The 19,857-nt window shown below is 37.8% G+C and overlaps 2 protein-coding genes across 4 annotated transcripts in view; one reads left to right on the plus strand and one right to left on the minus strand.

The window, feature by feature from the left end:
* The window catches only part of RSPH14 (radial spoke head 14 homolog), a 75,696-nt gene that overhangs the window by 47,338 nt on the left and 8,501 nt on the right, over positions 1-19,857 (minus strand). The gene's annotated exons all lie outside the window — the stretch shown is intronic.
* Positions 1-19,857, plus strand: part of GNAZ (G protein subunit alpha z) — a 49,642-nt gene that overhangs the window by 27,493 nt on the left and 2,292 nt on the right. The window lies entirely within an intron of this gene.

Raw genomic sequence — 19,857 nt, forward strand, 5'->3', positions numbered from 1 at the left:
TCTCTCATAATTCTGTATGTTGTATACTTAACAATCAGAGTGAATAGAAATGTGCCAACATGAAAAAAAGGAAAATTCCACCCTGGTCTAGAAAAACAGCTACTTTGGGTTATTTTTGTAAGTGTATAAGCTGTAACAACTCTCTGTGGTATGCCAACCCTGGAAAGAGTAGTGGATTCCAATTAGCCTTAAAAACAAGCAGAAATGCTGGAACAAAGGAGGATTCTTGCTGTTAATACAGCTTCAGAGTGAGTTTTTGTGGTGGCGGATTTTTCAGAACTTTCTTCCTTTATTACAAGTCAGTAATTTAGATTGCAGGTCAAATCAACAACCTTGTCAGGCTAGCACTGGCCATGGACTCATCCCTGAGCATTTTTGTTCTTGTAGTGCTACAGGATTCATCATGTTCTCTTTTATTATTTTATTATATTATTTTATTATATTATTATTAAGTCTGTCTACAACCTTTACACTAATATCCTTACAGGGTAATCATCCTACTAACCTTTTATACCCATCAGTGCGACACTGACAAAACCACTTGGTGGTTATACTATCAACATGTTCTGGCTGAGTTGAACAGTACATGTAAAAGGAGCCATTCTAGGCCCTGACAGAAACTTTACAACTTAAGAAAATATAGGTATTTGTTATAGGCTGCTGGAGAGGTGGTCAGTTTTATTTAAGCTATAAAGTTTTGCAAATACATATATTTGATCACCAAAACATACCTAGAAATATTTTCCTGGGGCAGTTTGAAGCAGCACTCAATCTAGACTAGAGCCTTTTCAGATACAACTTTCTTTGTTCCTTTTTTTTTTTTGCATTTAAAATATTCTGTGGATGCAAAACTCTTACCCAACTTCAGACTCATTTTGCTTGTTTCCTTTGTAAGGATCATTAGTGACTACTCTCTGTCAATTCTGCAAAATCCCTGAATTAAATTACTTACATGAATTTTAAAAAATCTCAGTGACTTGGCATACAGCTGAAATTAATTCTAATTCTGCTATATTGCTGTCTTAATCCTGGCCTGTGTTCATGGTATGTTTTAATGTAGTGTTATCTGTGACTATAGTTACTCTTTCTGTCATTAACTAAGATATTAAATAAGCTTGGGCATTAAACAGATCTTATACACTTGCAGAGATTTAGTAACTTGCCTTTGTTGCTGCAGTTTTACTGCTTTCAGCCTTTTATTTTTTTTTCCTTTCTTTTTTTTTTTTTTGATTGTGTGCTGCCAAGACCGAATACGTATGCCTGTATCTTGGGAAAGATTTTTGAGCATCAAAATGCATTTTTTGAAAGCTATTAATACGCTCAGTTAAACTTTTAACTTGTCAACCAATGACAGTGTCCCCTGATTATACTTCAAAATTAGCAGACAATGAATAACTCCTCTACTCCAATTAATTCAGCTCTCTAACTCCTGTCACTTATTTTTTGGATATTTAAGCTTGATACTGTCCTTTCTTTCCATTATTAAGCTGATTGAAACAACTTGCTTTCAAAATACACAGTCCACATATTCTCTGTGTACTTTTTCTCATTATTTACTGATTTGCCATATTTTACTTTGCAAATAGGAACCAACTCCCAGCAATTTCCCATCAATAAAAATAAACTGGTGATAATAGTTGATTTAGCATAAAATGAGAAGGAAGAATCCTTCAGTCTCTCAGTTATGGGGAGAAAGCTTGTGCCTAGACTGATTCTGTAGCAGGCCATGATGGTGTGTCAGACGTGCTGCCCCTCCTGCAGGACTCAGTTTAGCACCCTGATGCTCTCTCCCTCTGCTTTTTCCCTGCCAATGCAGGGCCAGGGTGTCACAGCTGCTGACAGCGGCTTCAGCCGGCTCCTGCCAAAGCTCCCAGTGCTTCCAGCAGCCTGAGCCTTCCCAGCTCTGCAACTCTGACATAACAATGAGCTTATTCCCATTAATATTTCCCCAGATCAGTTGGGATTCCACCGGCGTAAATGTTTATGCAGTAGCACCCTGATAATACTGATTAGGGATGTCACTGGACTCGTCAGAGTACACTAATTTTTATAAAGCCTGTATTAGGTGTAAACTGATAGTGTGCATTCCCTGGCAGTGCTACAGGCAGGGATGGTTCTGATGGGAGATTCCTGAGTGCCTTTGCTGTTCTTCAGAGATCAAATCAAAGTAGGAATTAGAAATAAATAAATAACTACTCAACAACCCACATATGGAAAAAGGAAAAAAAGTCCTATTGAATTGGAAATGTGAGAGGTTAACAAAGATGGTTAAAGATACGTTAAAAAAAAAATGAAATTAAAGTTGACAAGAGTAAATGCTTTGTGGTTGTGCCTAAAATGTCCTGGAGGCAGTGTTCTGCAGAGCAAGTGGCTGTCACTGTTATCCAGCAATCCAGACTGAGACTTACAGCATTTAAAAAGGTTTCAAAAGGTTAATTAGTTTTGTAGAGCTAAAAAAAAGTGAAGTACCTGCTTAGTGTATAAATACCTGAAGGAGCAAAAAACACTCAATCTTTAAAGAAATACGTAATCCAACAGAGAAAGGCAAAGAACAAATGGCTGGAAGCTAGGTCAGATAAATACCATCTTGAAATAGTAGGGGGTTTAATTCTCTTTTTTTATTAAAGAGACTGAACCAACTTTTCTCTGGCAGCTAAGGCTGATCCAGGTGGCAGCAAAGACATAAAGGTTATTGATGTGCTAGAAATCATGGGAAAGCCTGAGAACTGTGCAGCAATTAGTGCTCATTCCCCCCAGAAGGGGGTGGGATCAGTAGCTCAACTGAAGCACATCTACACCAACACCCACGGCATGGGCAACAAGCCAGGGAGCTGGAAGGCACCACACAGCAAGAAAACCATGACACAGCTGCCATCACAGAGATGTGGGGGATGACTGGCACAACTGGAGTGCTGCAATGGGTGGCCAGAAACTCTGCAGAAGCAATAGGAGAGCTGGGAGGTGATGCGCTGCCTGCAGACTGTGGGATTGCTGCCTGCTGCCTGGCACAGCAATCCCACAGCGAGAGTTTGCCATTCTCAGGAAGCAAGGAGGGAGCTCGGCAGAACTGACACCTTGGACTCAAGGTCCATTTAGGAGACTGGCTGACAGAGTCCCTTCAGGGGACAGTCCTGAAGGGCAAAGGAGCCCAGGAAAGCTGGACATTCTTCAAGAAGGAAATTTTAAAGGCACAGCAGCAGGGCAGGCTGTCCCCATGTCCCAAAAGATGAGCCAGTGGAGAAGAACTTGCCTGGGAAACCTGTCTGTTCTTGGCTTGGATGTGGTTTAATAAAGTCCTGTAAAATATATAACTAGATGATGAAAATCCTTACATTTATATCATCATACATGTAGTTTAATAGTTGAAATCTTTGTTTTACTGGAGAAGTAGTACTGGGAAAATCCAGCAGATTATATTGTAGGTGCTGATTTCATTCTATTGACAGTAGTTTTCAAACAACAAAATGAATGAAAATATTACTGCCACTGATTTTAATAGGAGCAAAACCAGGCTCCAGATTTTAATTCTTTGTATTTTGCTTTCCTGATTAATACTTCTGTACTTCTGTGCTCTTTGCATTCTTTATTTGCTGTGAGGAAATTGCTTATTTTTATTAGTATGAATTTTCTTTATTAATACTGCACATTCTTAATTGTTTCCTTTATTGGTAAATAGATCCTGGATATCTTGCTTTCTGACTCATGAAGCTGACTTTCCTATTTAGAAATCAGTTTTATATGCAATTTGTTGTACTGCTCAATGTACAGGTACAATAGAAATAGGGGGGCTTTTATACAGTATCAGAGAGAAATGAGGCAGAATACAGCTAAGAAATATAGAAGAAGAAAATCTGGCTTTCACCAGTTTGATTTTTCAATCATTCTCCCTCATCAATATAATTATTTTCATGACTGTAGTACACTGAATTCCTCCTCAATCTGTAATATCACTATGTCACTTTTTGAAGCTGACATAGATTGATAACAGCTCCTGCTAAAAGGGCATCAGTCACACAGCAGGGCAATGTCAAGGGAGGTGCAGCTGGCCAGCAAAGAGAAGATGAGTTCTGAGATAAAGTCTTGGCTCACCTACGCAATTACGTATCGAATTTACAGGCCATGCAAATGGTAGATTGCTAATATTTTTCCACTCTTTATTTTTTGGTATCTGAAGTCTTTCCCATCCATAAACCTCTTAATCTTGTTTTTTCTCTTAATTTTTTATCCCACTTTAAAGAATAAAAGCTTAAAGATAGCATAAATCAGTTTTCAATTTTGTACTAGAGAAAAAGATTAATAAATAATATAATTTTAACATTTTTGCTGAGGATCCGTGTCCCATTTCTTGATGATTTTTGCTTCAAAGTTGCCAGCATCTATCTGGAATGGAAGGTAACTGTGAGTGATTAGAGATTTAGTTGAAAATGATTCTGAATATGGGTTTTTCAGATGCTATTATTTCAGTTAGCTGCAGGTTCAAGTTAATGTGAAGATTTTAGAGAAATTGTAACTCTTTTTCCACTGAGGGCTTTTGCAAAGGCTTCTAGGGCGTGCTCATTAAGAAGTGATCAGTTTTCTGCAACAGCTTGACAAATGCTTTTATAATTCTACTGTTTTCTCTGTTATGAAGATGATTATCCTCTGAACAATAGGGAAATGACATGATTATCCAAAAGTACAAACTGAAAACCAACAGGTTTTCTATGGTAATAAATCCTGGACATAAAATACCTCCACTGTTCTTAAACGCTAAAGTAGTATCTGTGTCATACAGCTCTGATTAGGGCACGTGGCATTTCTGGTAGGAGAAAGAAGATAAGTTTTTAAAAACCAGAAGTGTAATATGACTGACAAATGGACCTTCCAGAAAGAATGACTAAGCCTCTGCTGTCTGAATCCCCTAATGTATCCTCAAAGGATCTTTGCTTCAGTAGTTGTTTAGTGTCCTGCTGTTCTCTCTCATTCAGCAGATGACAAATACTTCCTCTAAGTCCTTGGTGTTCCTTTTGATGTGCTCCTCTTGATTCGGTGTTGGTATTTATGTTGTACATTGCCGTGCAAGGAGCCCAATCCCCAGAGCTGAGGCCTGAATGGCAGCATCCTAATACACAATTGTGTTGGATAGGGTGTGTGCTATTTTTTACATTTTAGTTATTAAATTTCACAGATGCAGCCAAAAGAGCATATCTGCAGTGACTCTACAACAACAATTTCTAAACTTTTCCATATTATAATGTGTTTTTTTCTGTGGCAGAGCAGTGGAGATGAGGGGGTTTATTTCTCGATTGTCCTATCAACTTGCATCAGTAGCTTAATGTTCCTTGTCTGTCTTGCTTTTCTCAGTTCCAGATGTGTATGGCTTATAAAAAAGAGATTTTTTTGAATGAGATGCTTTTTAAAATACTTTTTTAGCATAAAAATGTCCCAGAGTACTTGTTGCATGCAGAGCTTGGATAATTGGTTTAGCAGGCTGGCATATTATCCTTGCTTGAATGTCTTTCAAAAAAAGGATTTAACAATAAACATGCCAGAAGTCAGGCTGATTTTATAGATAAAGACTAATAAACATTTGGATAGATCTTCATTAGTATGCACTGGTCATATGCCTTATGATTTGCAAATTTTTTTGACAGTAACTTCATGCAAACAATTCAATACAACATTTTTGACTTCCACTATTAGAAGGGACAGTATTTTGACATATTGTAGTGTTTATTTTCATAAACGTATATTTTAAAAATACTTTGTTCTTGGAAAATGAAAACCACATCAAGTTTCTATGCAGTAAATGTTCTAACAGCAAACTTTTAAATGATACCTCTACTAATTGTTTTTCATAGATTTTCAGAAATTGCCTTTATATTAGATACTGTACTCCATTCTCCTTGAGGGTTAAAGTACTGCAGTGGGATCTGCCCATATAATGGCCTTTTAAGGACTAGAGATCATATTTTGAATCAGAGAAACACTTTTCCTGGACTATAAATGCTTATTTATACTACTAGAATAATTATAGTAGTGCTCAAGATTCAACTCTCTATAATGAGTAAACAACCAAAATAATTAGTCTGAGTAAGATTCATGAATAAAAATATAGATAAGTCAGTGTATTTCCTGCTTCCAGTTAGATTTTCTAAGATTAGAACAATGTTGAGGTTTTATAGTTATTTTAGAGCATTAAACGTACTCAAGAGTTCAAATGTAAGAGAGCCTTTTTGAAAGGGTTGAATTTTAATTTTGTATCAAATACTCTATTTGCAATAACTGAAAGGAATTAGAAGCTTTATACAGGTAAGATTTTAAAATTTAATTAAATAGTTTGGAGTTGTGCAATATTTTTTTCAGTTAATAAAAGTAATTCTCAAAGTTTAAATCATCTTCCCTTGAGAAAGGGTTCAACTTCTAACAGCAAAATCTTAGCAGCAATTTATTTTGCATTGTTCAGGGAAATGTTGCATTTCATTCCTGCCTTCTCTGCAGGTCAGGTTTGTCCTGCCTATCCCTTCTCCTACCACTGTGAGGAATTTATTCTGGGCCTGTTCTCCCCACAATGCATTCGCTTACACACATGATCATTTACAGACAAGAAGCCTGAATTTGACTGCCTGCTTCAGCAATACAGCATCTGTCATTTAAACCATCTCTTTATCCCTATTTATGAATATTTTAATGCCAAGAATATAAGCACACTTCTCTGCTATTTCCATGGAAACCCGAAGAGGGACTTGAAATGAATGCAGTGGAAAACAGAAGTTGGAGGAGAAGGCATCTCGGGTTCACTCTCTGTGCTTAGGACAGGTTCAGGAGTCACTGGGCCAAAATTATTTTCTGTTCTAACTGGGTACAAAATTAATTACAGTATTTCTGACCTAATATTTAAACACTAAGCTGAAAATAGGAAAGCAGTCACAACCGAAAAGCCTTTTCCCTTTTAATGGATTTAGTAGAAGATAAATCTACACTTCCTTAAGAAATCTGAAAAATGGACAAGTGATAAGCAGCCTTGCAAATAAATGAAGTCCCTTCCAACTTGCAAAAGCTGATAACTTGGTTAGTTTTCCTCCTTGTTTCCTCTGGTATAAGTAATTCTCAGAATGTCCCTTTCTTGATTCAATCCTAGATCCATTAATTAAGAGTCCTCCAAGCAGACAGAAGTTATGTTACAGAGACAACATTTGAAGTTGATTTGTTGCAAAAGACATCAGGCAGGCTGCCAAGGCTACTGCATTGTTACTCACATGGAGCAAACATTTAAAAAGAAAAAAGTTAGAATGACTTGTAGTTCTGTAATAACAGAAAAGATCAAATGTTCAAACAGCTGTTTTTTTGTTTCCTTCCCTGTTACTCTGTTCTGTTATCCAACTTGTCATTACTCCACCAGCACTTCCTGTGATTCCCCCAGTGATCCCACAAGAGCCAGCTGAAGTGACATGGTAATGTTTGTGAAATAAGCCAATAATGCTGTTTGTATTGTCTCCTGAGAGCAGGAGAGTCCCATGAGACACTTCCTTGTGTACCTCACTTAGTCTCAGCACATCTGACATCCCTCTTGATTTCAGTTATCAATTTCAGCTGGAATTATTAAATGGCAAGTTAAAATAAATAATGTGATGTAGTTAGATGCATGGAATCCCACAGTTTAAGGAAAACCAACCTAGTCTCACTGAAATTCACACACATAATCAATAATACAATTTGGTGATGGATATACAAAAGGCACAGCCCTATCTTCTAGCACTGCAAATTCCAGGATCAGTGTAATGTACCACAAGAGCTTTTCCCCAGTGTAGGAGAGAAGGAATTTTGAATGATAGAGGAGGATCCATTCGGAAGTAGACAGAGCCAAGGTTCTTTATCAGATGCTTGATACCTAGAGACACACTTAAATACACCAAAACGACTCTTACTCTACCAAACTAGTCATGAGGAAGCTGGAAGACAATAAACCTACCTTTCTGCAAATGGTAAAATGTATGGTGATTAAAAAAATATTCATTTGCAGGGAAAAAAAAATTTCAACCATTATTTAAAAAGAAGAACAATTAAGAATTTCATTATTTTAACAACATCTTAATATTTCAGACAGCACAGACATGGTCTTAGAGGTGCAGGGTTTTTTTCCTAATTCCTTTGCAAGTTTGAATAATTTTAAACTGTGCAAATTTCTGTGCTAACATGAATGGTACAAACCATTATTGTGGAGACCTGATCAGCCTCTAATGGTACAAAATTATATAAGCACAGTTTCTCATCTGGAATGTACAAGTCAGAGGAGGAAACAGCACTGGAAGAGTGAGGAGGTTGGGAGTAAGTTTGGATTGTGAAGCATTTTGTGGGTTGAGGATGAGGTGGAGAGAAGTTTAAGTGCTCTGGTGCAATCAAATAATCAAGAGTTAACAAATGGGAGAACGTTGTTGTAACCTTATTTTGACTGTCTTGTTTGCGTGTATTTTGATTCTGACTTCATATTGATGATTTTTTTCCCATAGATTTTATGCCTCTTTTAATGAATGCAATGATTTTTCTATGATTAAAGGGGGCTCATGTGATAAATAAGACTGTCAACTGCAGGAACACTGCCATCACCTCTAGCAGAGAGAGGAAAATGTGAAATGAATGGAACATAGGGTTACAGGAAAACAGAAAATTAATATGGCTAAAGCAATAGAACACTACTGAAAAAACGTACTAGAACCTGGCATAGGTTCACGTTCCTTTTTAGTTCCAAATGTGTTTATTACATGACAATTTTCTTAGGTAATCCCACATTCCTCCTTACTTTTCTCAAAGGAACCTAATTTGAGATTCTGTGATTTGATTTGTGGTAAGTCTGATTATTCAGAGCTACACCAGATATTACTGACAGCTTGAAAAACCTATTAAACTTTGTTAAATAAATTAATATATGTGCTGAAAACTTCTGTTCTCGAAAATTAGATTTGGTGCCTAGAATTACTGGGTTCCTTCTAACTATAATTTCTCTTTGTATAGATTGTTTCATTCCCTATTTATAAGTTCCTTTTAACAGCACCTCTTGATCTGACAACATGCTGTGGAAACAAATGTAGTCAATGAAATATTCAGATACAATAATTATAAGCTTGAGAAGAAACCAGTAATTCTGGTTTTTGAGCAGTTCATAAATAGCAAGTCTATAGGAAAGCACAAATCTATAAATTGAGTTGTGACTCTAAAGAAAAATATTGACTAGCACAGGACATTGTCCATCTTACAAGTTGAATGAGACAGAGTTCAGTGAAGAGAAAATGTGTTCCTGTAACCTGAGACCACAATGTCGAGTTGTTCGTTCTTAAATACAGTCTTGATCGAACAAAATTATTTTTACTTCTTTGTCTGTAGCCTAACCGATTAGAATTTCCATCTCAAATATGAGAGAAGCATTTTTTTTCATCACACATCACCATTTCTTTAACTCTTCTCCAATTGCTCTAAAATAACTATGTAGAAATTCTCTCCTGAAACTCATTTAATCTGAATCCCAGTAATGATGCTTAAAACCAGAAGAATTTATTGAAAGTGAAGACAAGATTCTTCATGATGCTAAACATGCTGGTTTTGCACTCTTAATACTTTTCTCAGCTTGTGCAAGAAAGGCCAAGATCAGACCCAGATTTAGACCCTCTGCTTTGAGGCTGCCTTGCAGTTTCCCTTCAGCTTTCTTCCTCTTGCCTTTTCATTTTTGACTCTGACACTGACCTTTGTGCCCCTCAGCCTTTGTTTCTTCCAGGTTAGTGGGAGGCAACCTCAGAACCCCAAGGAAGGGAAGAACTTTGTTAGAATTACAGGCAAGGTTGTTAAAACTAACCACTTGCTCCTGCTGCCTTAATCTTGCAATGTGGACAGGCTACAAAGGGGATGCAGCTGTTGCTCCCACAAGAGATCTTGCTGCGCTAAACTCTGTGAGCATCCTACCTAAAATATCTTCAAAGGTGCAATAAAACAGGAATTCAGTGCTCCTGCAAGAATTTCAGCTGCCAAAGCTGTGAGGGCAAAATGCATCCCTCTCCAGATGTCCTACAGTCTGAGAAATAGGGTTCATGGGACTTTTTTTTCCCCTGCAGTGAATTTCTCAGTATAAAGGGCCATTTACCTTTTTTGGTGTATAATAGGCTGCTTTTATTGTTCAGATACTACTGAAGAATGAAATAATTGGCCAACTTTTTCTGGTGAAAACTGGTTCAGCATCAATGTGGACCAGTCTCTATATCTTTCTTTCTTTTTTTGTCTGTCTGTCTTCCTGTCATTCAAATACTTCAGCATTGGACAATGCAAATTACTAGAGGTCACTATTTCTAGTGCCAAGAGCCTTTGCCTACCTTTCAATGAGAAACACTCACTGCTTCAAATGATGGTGAAGTGTGTGAAACAAACTTTTTCTAAACTGGGCAAGACTAGCAGGAAAGGCAAAATTGCCTGGGAACTGAAGCAATTTCACTTGGGTTACATAAAGGAGGTTTTCACCAACAGGGAAATAAACAAGTGATTTCTCCCCAAGGATGAGCTGTTCTGACAGCCAAAACACACAGACCAGCTGTACCAGGTCACAGCCAGTACCTACAGCAGGCTGTGTCTGACTGTGGGCAACAATGGACATTTAGGAAAAATATGGGAGCAGATCAAGCATACACTGATATTTCCTGCAATTTACCCTGCCAGGTAAATGAACAGCAGATTGCATCAGAATCTTTCTGTTTAAGTGCCCTTTTAATCTAATTGCTTCTTGAACCCAATTACACTTTTCTGACTTTTACTATTATCATTATGAGTCTCTAACATCTCATGACAGAGTTTTACATTTAATTATGCACTGTATGGAAGGAATACTTGTCTGCTGTCAGAAAAATGAATTTGATGTTTCTTACTTCTTGCATTGTAAGAAATGGTGAAAAATCATTTGCTATTCAACATTTCCAGACCATTCACAGTTTTATGAGATCTGCCGTGTTCTCTCTCAGCTATCTCTTTTTCCAGATTGAAAAGAACTAGTTTATTTAATTTCATATGATAGTCATTCCATGCTTATGATAAATCTTGCTGGTTTTCTCTGTTTTCTGATGCTACTGCTGCAAATGATTCCACATCTTACATCTTTCATAAAGATCCAGAGAGTCTTGTTTGAAAGCTGGGCTTGAGTGTGTTGAAGTGAAAACCTACTTATTTGATAAGCCCTCTTTCCTTTATATCATATGGGTATTTTCTCCAGAGGAAGGGCATTTACAGGCACAGGATTTTGCAATCTGTCCTCCTGCCATTATTGCGTTACACAAAATTACTGAACTCGCTGGTCTGTTCTAGTGGCATGCTAATGGAAAAAAGTACTGGAGTCCTTTCATGAAAAAAAAAATTAATTTCCTCTTATGTATCCAATATATTGTTTTACTTCAATTAAGACAATTTTCCGAAAGCAATAGTCACCCTTTTAATACCCTTCCCCACCTTGCAATGTATTAGAAAAATGCCTGTTTTCAAAGAAGGTGCAATGAAAAACATTTTTTCTTTGCACATACAGTATCAGCCAAAGCTTGAGTTACGAACAAACTATACAAAAGGTAGGTTAGTCAGTAGGCTGAGACAGTGAATAAACATTTCTGTTTTCACTTGTGTATTCCTGGGTAGTCTTTTTGCAGATTTCTACACTATTTCAATAGCTTAAGGGCTATTCCAGACCAGAGAGCATCAAAGAACAGAAAACAGTAAACTTTAGGTATTGCACAAAGGCCACAACTCCATTTGTTAACTATTTCCTTTTCATCCTGCCTCAATAACAGGATAGTGACCCTTTCCATCAAAGGATAGCCCCTGTGCTTGAATTCATCTGCTTGGGAGGCAATGTTTGAGACCTGCTCAGAACTCTGTGTGTAAAATTGACTTCTTATTTACGCATTCAACTCTAAGTATGTTTTTACATTGCATGGAATTACAGAAATATAGGCTGGATGTGATTTCTAAAGGTCTGGACTATTGCCAGCAGTAAATCAGGCCAGCTATGGCTTTATCAGTTAGTTGCATGAAAATCCTCTATGGATGTAGATTTCACAAAACTCAGCAAATTGTTGCAGAGCTGTGCTAGTCTTCTAGAGAAAACCTAACATCTAATCTGAACCTCCCAAACTCCAATTTATGTTCATTGCTGCTTATTCTTTCCTCTAATACTGCTGGGAAGAGTTCAGTGTCACCATTACTTCAAGTAATCGTAGGCTGTTACCCTTTGGCCTCCTCTTTGCCAGCCCAAACAAGCCCAGTTCCCTCAGCCTCTCCTTGAAGGTCAATGCAGAGTTGAATTACATCTTCTGGGTTGATGGAGACTGGAAATTAGGAAGGAATTATTAACTATGAAGGTGGTAAGGGCCTGGCACAGGTTGCCCAGAGAAGCTGTGGATGCTCCATTCCTGAAGTGTCCCAAGGCCAGGCTGGACAGGACTCTGAGCAACCAGCAGAACGTGTCCCTGCCATGCCAGGATTTGGAACTAGATGATCCTAAAGGTCCCTTTCAACTTAAACCATTCTGTGATTCTATATATTTCTAGACACAGAGGGCTGACAGTAAGTTCAAGGGTCTCAAACAAGGACAGCTAAAGTCCTGGAGCACTTGGTGTGTAAAACTATGCAGTATTTCAGCTATGTGGAATATGTACTTGAAATGTTCCTTTTGCCCTTGGGCTGGACTCTATTACCATATGAAAAGCTCAATCTAAGGATAAAACATCCAGGTATTTACAACTGAAATATGGATGTTAATGATACTTTGAATGTATTTTCAAGAACTGTGACATCTTAAATGAATATGCTTTTATCAAGAAAATGTTTTTAAGCTAGATTTTTGCTAACCTCCAGAAATATGTAGTTTTCATGGGATACCGTACAATGCTTAAAAAACTCAATCCTCCAAATTTGTATTCAGGAAATCTTAATTTTCTGGCACTCTGAAAGACCCTGGAGATTTATTTTTATATTCCCTTTATGGGATGTTTGTCCTCTTAGTACTACTTGTGCCCCAAAACGATTCAGAGAGAAGCAGAGCACATGCACTCATAAGGCAGTAGCCAGAAGCTTCTGTAGCATGACACTTTGCTGACTTTGAGGCAGTAAAAGCAGAGTGCTAACAGTTGTTTGCTGAGCAACTGAAACACAGCAAGCCCTCCCTTAGGGAGAGAAACCAAGCTACCTGCCCATTTCATGATTCTCTTGGGTACTTTTACTGCAGGCCTGGCAGCACTGCCCTGCCTGGACAGGCTGGGAAATGTGTAGGTTTTTATATGCTGGCCCACTGGGACATGAAGTTCCTTCTGTCAGCTGCAGCAGCATTACTTTTGCCAATCCATCCCTATTACTGCTTCCCAGAAATGTCCACTGTTCTGTCAGGCACAGGACCAATACTGACTGCCACGTATTTCTATTCTCTTGAACATACCTTTTTCTAGAACTTTCCTCTGGACTTGTAATTCTCTTATGGGTAGCAATAAATATAACACCTACCACATGCCCATTTTGTGACTTCTAAATATAATCTTCCTGTACTTCAGCTAACTTAAAATATATGTATAGCTAGTCACAAGCAATAAATCAGTCTATGAGTATTTATCTTTTTCTATTTTGTCCCTTTTCTTGTTTGTGGAACAGCCTTTAACACCCTGGCCAGACATACAGGAGTAGCCTTTATCTGGATGTTATAGCATTTCTATGGAATGACGACTGTCCCACCCTTTCTAATCCTTGAACTCAGTAACCTTTCCTACTGTCCTTCTAAGAGTTTTCTATATATCCTTTCTTTAAATTCCCTTTAATTTATAGGTCCTAGCAGAAGCACCTGTTGTCCTGTCCTTTGCCTGGAAATCCCCAGCTCAAAATCCAATCCTCCAGTCAGGAAATTTAATCAAACTTCTTTTGCAGCTCAGCTTCTTTTACTACAGCCATAGCTTGGTGTCAGACTGTACTTAGTAGGATTAGCAAATCTGCATTGTTCCTGATCTAGGAATATAAAAGAGTTTGGATAGATAGTATTAAAGATTGCTTTACCCTAGTCTGCCACTGGCACATGTATTACACATATGTAACAATTACATATCAATGTTTAACTGAGCATGCACTCCTAAAATGTGGCTGTTTCACTGTAGGCCTGAAAAGTTTCAGGGATCAATTTTCAAAGACAAATGTTCAAGACTCTCTTAAAGTAATGCTCCAAATTAAATCTGCTTTGTCTGGTTTAGTCCACAGTAAGCCATAGTAGCACTGCAGGGTTTTATCAGTTCACAGAGAACATACATGATAAAATATTCATAATGTTGTTCACTGTCATCCTATACAACAGCCAAGCCTAAAGGTCCTCTTGTAATTCTCATTCACACTGCCAGATTCAGTTATCATCTGCAGAGTTCTAGCAATATTCAACAGGAAACCATCATGGGAGATACACTGCAATACCACTTTATAAGGTTTATTTTCCCTTGCTTCTCTGAAAAAGAGGTATCAGATACTGACTACTGCCTCCTCTACCAGTTCTACATTTGCATGTACAAGCTGTAAGTATGAACAATTACAGGACATTATCTTTAAAATAAAAAATAATTAATCTGGTAGCTTAGAAATTTTGTTTGCTAATATATTATTTCCTGTTGATTTGAGAATGAATCTGATTTTAAAAAAACTCAAAGCAAATTTGTTTCATGCTTAATAAATTTTTTTGCCCTCACCATATAAATAGGTATCTCCTTACTATCAAAATCCCACAAGATTTCTTCAGGGCTCCACTTCATAATACATATGTTTCTCAGCCTTCTATAAGCTCATTTCATAGCAGAGATTCAATATTCCTACAATGTAGAACCTTTTACCATCCTTTTCAATTTCCCTTCATTGTGGTGGCATAAACTAACATGTTATGATAGATTTTTACCTTTCTACACTTTGCAGTCCTCATATATGCAGGACATTGAAAGGCATTTTGGTAGGAAGGACATAAACATATGGCATATGCATGTATGGATCTGTATGAGAAGTACTTTATTGACAGAGCTGCTTCTAATTATCCCAAGCTCCTCTCTGTTTACAATGGGACTGGTCAAGATTTCCTGCAGTGGTTTTAGACCAATGTAACGAATTGTTTGGGTGATGGGATAATGAGTTCATCTGCTGGCAGAATAAGTTAAGCTGATAAGTGACTTAAGAACACTTAGTGAATTCATAGTGGGATTTACTCTTTTATGTCACCTCTTCTAATTTTAACAGTTTAGAATTCCAACATTTTCCAGGAAAACTTTGGGCTCCTAGGATTGGGAAGAAAAGGTGTGGAACCCAAAACAATTTTGTCTAGTCAAATCCCTATTGCTTACCCATTCCTTCTGGGAGATGCCAAGGCTAGAAACAGGTATATACAGGACAACCCAGGTAATGTGTCTTATCCCAATTTAATTCTACCTTAGTGGGGTTCTTAATTTCTTTGAGAGGTATTAAGTCTATTTACTCCTCTCCAACAGATAGTTTCTTCTTTTTGATTTTTAGATGAAAGAAGGTGTTAAAAACTCATTATTATAATTTTTCCCATTTAGTCCAGCAGCCACCTGAGTACAGGCAAGAATACATTCTTGCTTTGAACAAAAGATGAATCATACAATAGTTTTGTATCCCTCTCTTATCCAGCACTCAATCAGGACTGCCTGACTGCTACACAGGAAGGACATTTCAACTAGCACTCATTGTAGTCTTTCTTACAAGAAAAGAGTATCTCTTTGTATTTACCCAAGCAATAATTGCTTTCTGTATTTTTGTTTGTGAAATTCTTCTGTTTTCCCTCTGCCTTTACTCAAGCATAGTTTGAATTTCTGAACTGCTTTGACTATGAGTGTCCTGGGTAGTATCTCCTTCATTTATTTTGTAGACTGGCCTTATTTCAGAATGGATTCCATTTTTTTCGGTCTATTAACCTTAAGGAAAAACATCCAACTAATTCTTTTTTACCCCACTACTCCTTCTTCAAATACTTTAGCTTTATCTGCTTTCTTCAGAAGATCTTGAGTCCTAGATCTCTGAAGAAGATACTTGAAGAGAGTTTCATGCCATTTTGTGAAATAGCTCATAGCTACAAGCATATGCTAAATGTCAGCCACTATTGCAAGGAAAGTCTCTACAGGAAAATGGCAACAGCTTCCATTGGTTATTCCAAGATTAAATGACATTTAAAGATTTTCTAACTTTTCTGGAAAGCAAATATTACTATTCCTGCACAAAGTTTATTCATTATTGTTTTTGGCTTACATAAGATAAATTTTACTTGGTTTAGTTAAGGTTCTCAAATCTCCAAGTGCCTACCAGTTTTAAAATTATGATGATGATGAAAGAGATATAATGACTGGAAGATGAAGTTCTTAAGCTTTTAATACAAATGACAGTTAATTCCCTTATTTGTGATAGTTTCTCTCTTCATTATTTTTCATTTTAAATTTCAAAGCTTTCCCAGCTGTGACTAGAAAGCTTTAATGTGAAAGCTGTAAGGAGATACATTACAATTTGGCTCCATTTACCAACTCTGTTCTATTAATTACTTGCTATCCTGATAACTGAGTCTTCCCTTTTGAAAATGCTTACTTGTTCAGAACTCTTTCCTACTAAGTACACCTCTACTGTTCCAGAGGATGACCAGGGATGTTTGTGCTTCAGCAAAGTATTGGAAGCATAGAAGCAGCCATCTGTTCCTTAGCATGTTCTTTCCCTTAAGCAACCAATTCCTTGTTCTTACGCTCAGAGAAGAATTTGCAATTAGCCCCCACCAAGGCCATCTGGGTAAGGCATTGGCATTATCTTGCTTATATTCCAGCCTGTGTATAATTATAAAATTACAGCAGCACATTTTTTCTGACCACCTGGCTATATGTTCCCTTCAGGATTCCAGAACTGGAAAAGACACTGCGGAAAAGAATGCCTATCATTATTTTACTATGTTTTATTACACCTTTGGGAGCCATGCAATAATTTATGCTATTTTTATTATAATAAGCCATAGCCCTCTCAAGTTCACTTTCCCTATGATACGTAAAGGAGTTTTACAATATTGCCAAGAGCAGAAATGAGCCTGTTATGCTGGCAGTATATCAGTGGATATACCAGGTATTTTTAGTGTCAGCCTTGACTAACTGTGGATATATCAGTTCTTAAGATATGGCAAGAAATCATGCGGGATGGGGAGACGGAGCAGTACTGGGAAGGACTCAGGGATGCTGGTGGGTGAGGGCTGGCCCTGCCCTGTCTGTGTGTGCTGGGACCCAGAAACCTCCCTGTGCTGGGCTGAGTCCCCAGCATGAGCAGCAGGGGAGGGCGGGATTCTATCCCTCTGCCCCACTCAGGTGAGACTCCCACCTGCAGGGCTGCTCCAGCCCTGGGGTCCCAGCACAGGAAGAACATAGAGCTGCTGGAGCAAGCCCTGAGGAGGGCCATCAGCGGGATGGAGCAGCTCTCCTATAAGGAAAGGCTGAGAAAATCTGGATTGTTCAGCCTGGAGAAGACGAAGTTTAAGGGTGACCTCATTGTGGCTTTCCAGTACATGAAAGGAACCTACAAGAAGGATGGACAGAGATTAAATAAAAGAGCCTGCAAGGGAGAATAGCTTCAAACTGAAGGACAGTAGAATCAGATTAATAAAAAACTCTTCCCTGTGAGAGTGGTGAGGCACTGGTACAGGTTGCCCAGAGAATCTTTGGAAGCCCCATCCCTGGCAGTGCTCAAGGCCAGGCTGGGTGAGAGTGGAAGGTGTCCATGGCCATGGCAGGAGATTTGGAACTAGGTGGTATTTAAAGTCCCTTCCAGCCCAAACCACTGTATGACTGTAAGATTTGAAGACTTGGGTTTTCCTTTCTGATACTTTTTCCTTCTTCGGCTATTAAAATCATGACCTGGATTTGGGGGATTCATTTCCCAAGGTATATCACACATTTATAACATGCAACTGGCATAACATCACCTGCATCTTTGTTGGAAATGATTCTTGGTTGACTTACTTGCTTTTAACTAAAAAAAATCGTATTCAGTTTAGTTAAGGATATTGTGACTTTCAGATATTGAGCCAGTATTACAATATTCCATTCAAGAAGAAATTTCTTAGGTGTCAAGATCAACAATTTACTAGTATTTTCTTTACATCACACAATAGATCACCAAGTTTACAATAATTTACAATAATTTAAAACTGTCTTTCCTCTTGTACGATGTTTGTAACATCTACCAATTTACGGAAGAGTTTTAACTCTCTGCTTTTGTCCTTGGATTACAGATTCCAATGGCGGATTAGGTAGTAAAGGGACAGTGTTATGATTCACTACAAAATACAGTAATGAACACAAACCTCTTAAAATGCAATATCCTGTTGGTATGATTGTTCTGAGAGTTGGCCAAAAACCTGTATTAGCTCTAAAAGATTTTTTTTTTCCAGACTATTAGTAGCAAAAGCATTTTGACTGAGATAAAAATTTCTTGCTTGGTTATTATCAGCTACAAAATCAGGAAAGGAAATCCTGAGTATTTGAAAACAGGTCTATGATGTTTTAGAGGATTATCTGTTGTGTCAGTATTTGCACTAGTGAAAAGAAACGCTCAAATGTATTTTTGAAGTTATGTTTTTATACCTATAAATCTGTCCATATATAAAGTAGGCTGGAGTGTCAGAAGACCCCACCTCACAACTGAAGAAGCAAACAAACAGCCCCCAAATCAGAACCTGATTTGGTTCTGTTCAATCAAGTCTGACTGAGCTTGTGTTTCAGTGTGCCTCAAGAGGCTGGTGAGTCAGCTCTGCCCCTGGCTGCCGAGGCAGTGCCAGCCCTCCCGGCACTCCCAGGGCTTTGGAAATGACCAGGAACTGCCACCAGCCTCGGGTGTCACTGTAAACACAACTAAATCAGTGCCTTCATGGAACTCAGAGAACACAGGATGCAATTCTGACCAAGTCAATCCTTAGCAAATGAAAAGGAGTAACAACACAAAGTGAGGAAAGTGTAAGAGGTAATTTGGAAAGTTTATGTAAACCAGTCTGCTCCTATTTCAGCAACTATGCCTTCTTAAGGGGCAATTTTTTCAGTATACAACTTTAGTGTAACAATAATAATCAAAACAGTTGTAGATTTCCTTTGAAATAATAACAATACAATGAATTTTGTTTCCAAATAAAACAAAATAGAAAGTAAATTTTAAATAAATTATATTTTCATATGAATTTTTGTGTAATAAACAGTGCATGCTCTCACCAGGTGACTCTAGTGAAGTCAAGGGAGATGCACTACGTGCAACTGATATAAATTTCAGGAGAACTGGGCCCAAAATACTTTATTTCTTTTAAAAGCCAAAGTCATCCTCTCGCCTCCACTGTTTGTTCCTGCCAAACTGGAGAACTGGCCAGAATACTTCACAGTTAAACAACAAAAATTCCCAGACTCTGATCATTTTCATCCCCTCCAAACACAAGCCAGACAAATGGAACACATACACATTTGCACATAACCTTGTAAATCAAATATACCCTTGGTTTTTGATATCCCAAATCCCTGCCCTTCACTTACCCTGGATCACTCCCATGACTCATGATGTATGCATAACATTTTCTGAAACCTTAACATGCTGGAAAAACATTGACCTTGCCAAAAGTGCGTGATTAAGACATTTTCTGTATCTACTTTTGACAATACTTGAGTGATATTAATTTTAATAAACTGTAATATTTTCTATTCAAAACATTACATCTATTTACACATATTTACAGGTGTAAACCAAGCAATAAACACAGCCTCCCAAGAGCCTGGTACCATGGATAGCTCCAGCTGCATCAGTGTAAGCATCACAGTAGCAGCAATACCT

Source organism: Cyanistes caeruleus, chromosome 18 (assembly GCF_971803275.1).
Source record: "Cyanistes caeruleus chromosome 18, bCyaCae1.hap1.1, whole genome shotgun sequence".
Lineage (NCBI taxonomy): Eukaryota > Metazoa > Chordata > Aves > Passeriformes > Paridae > Cyanistes > Cyanistes caeruleus.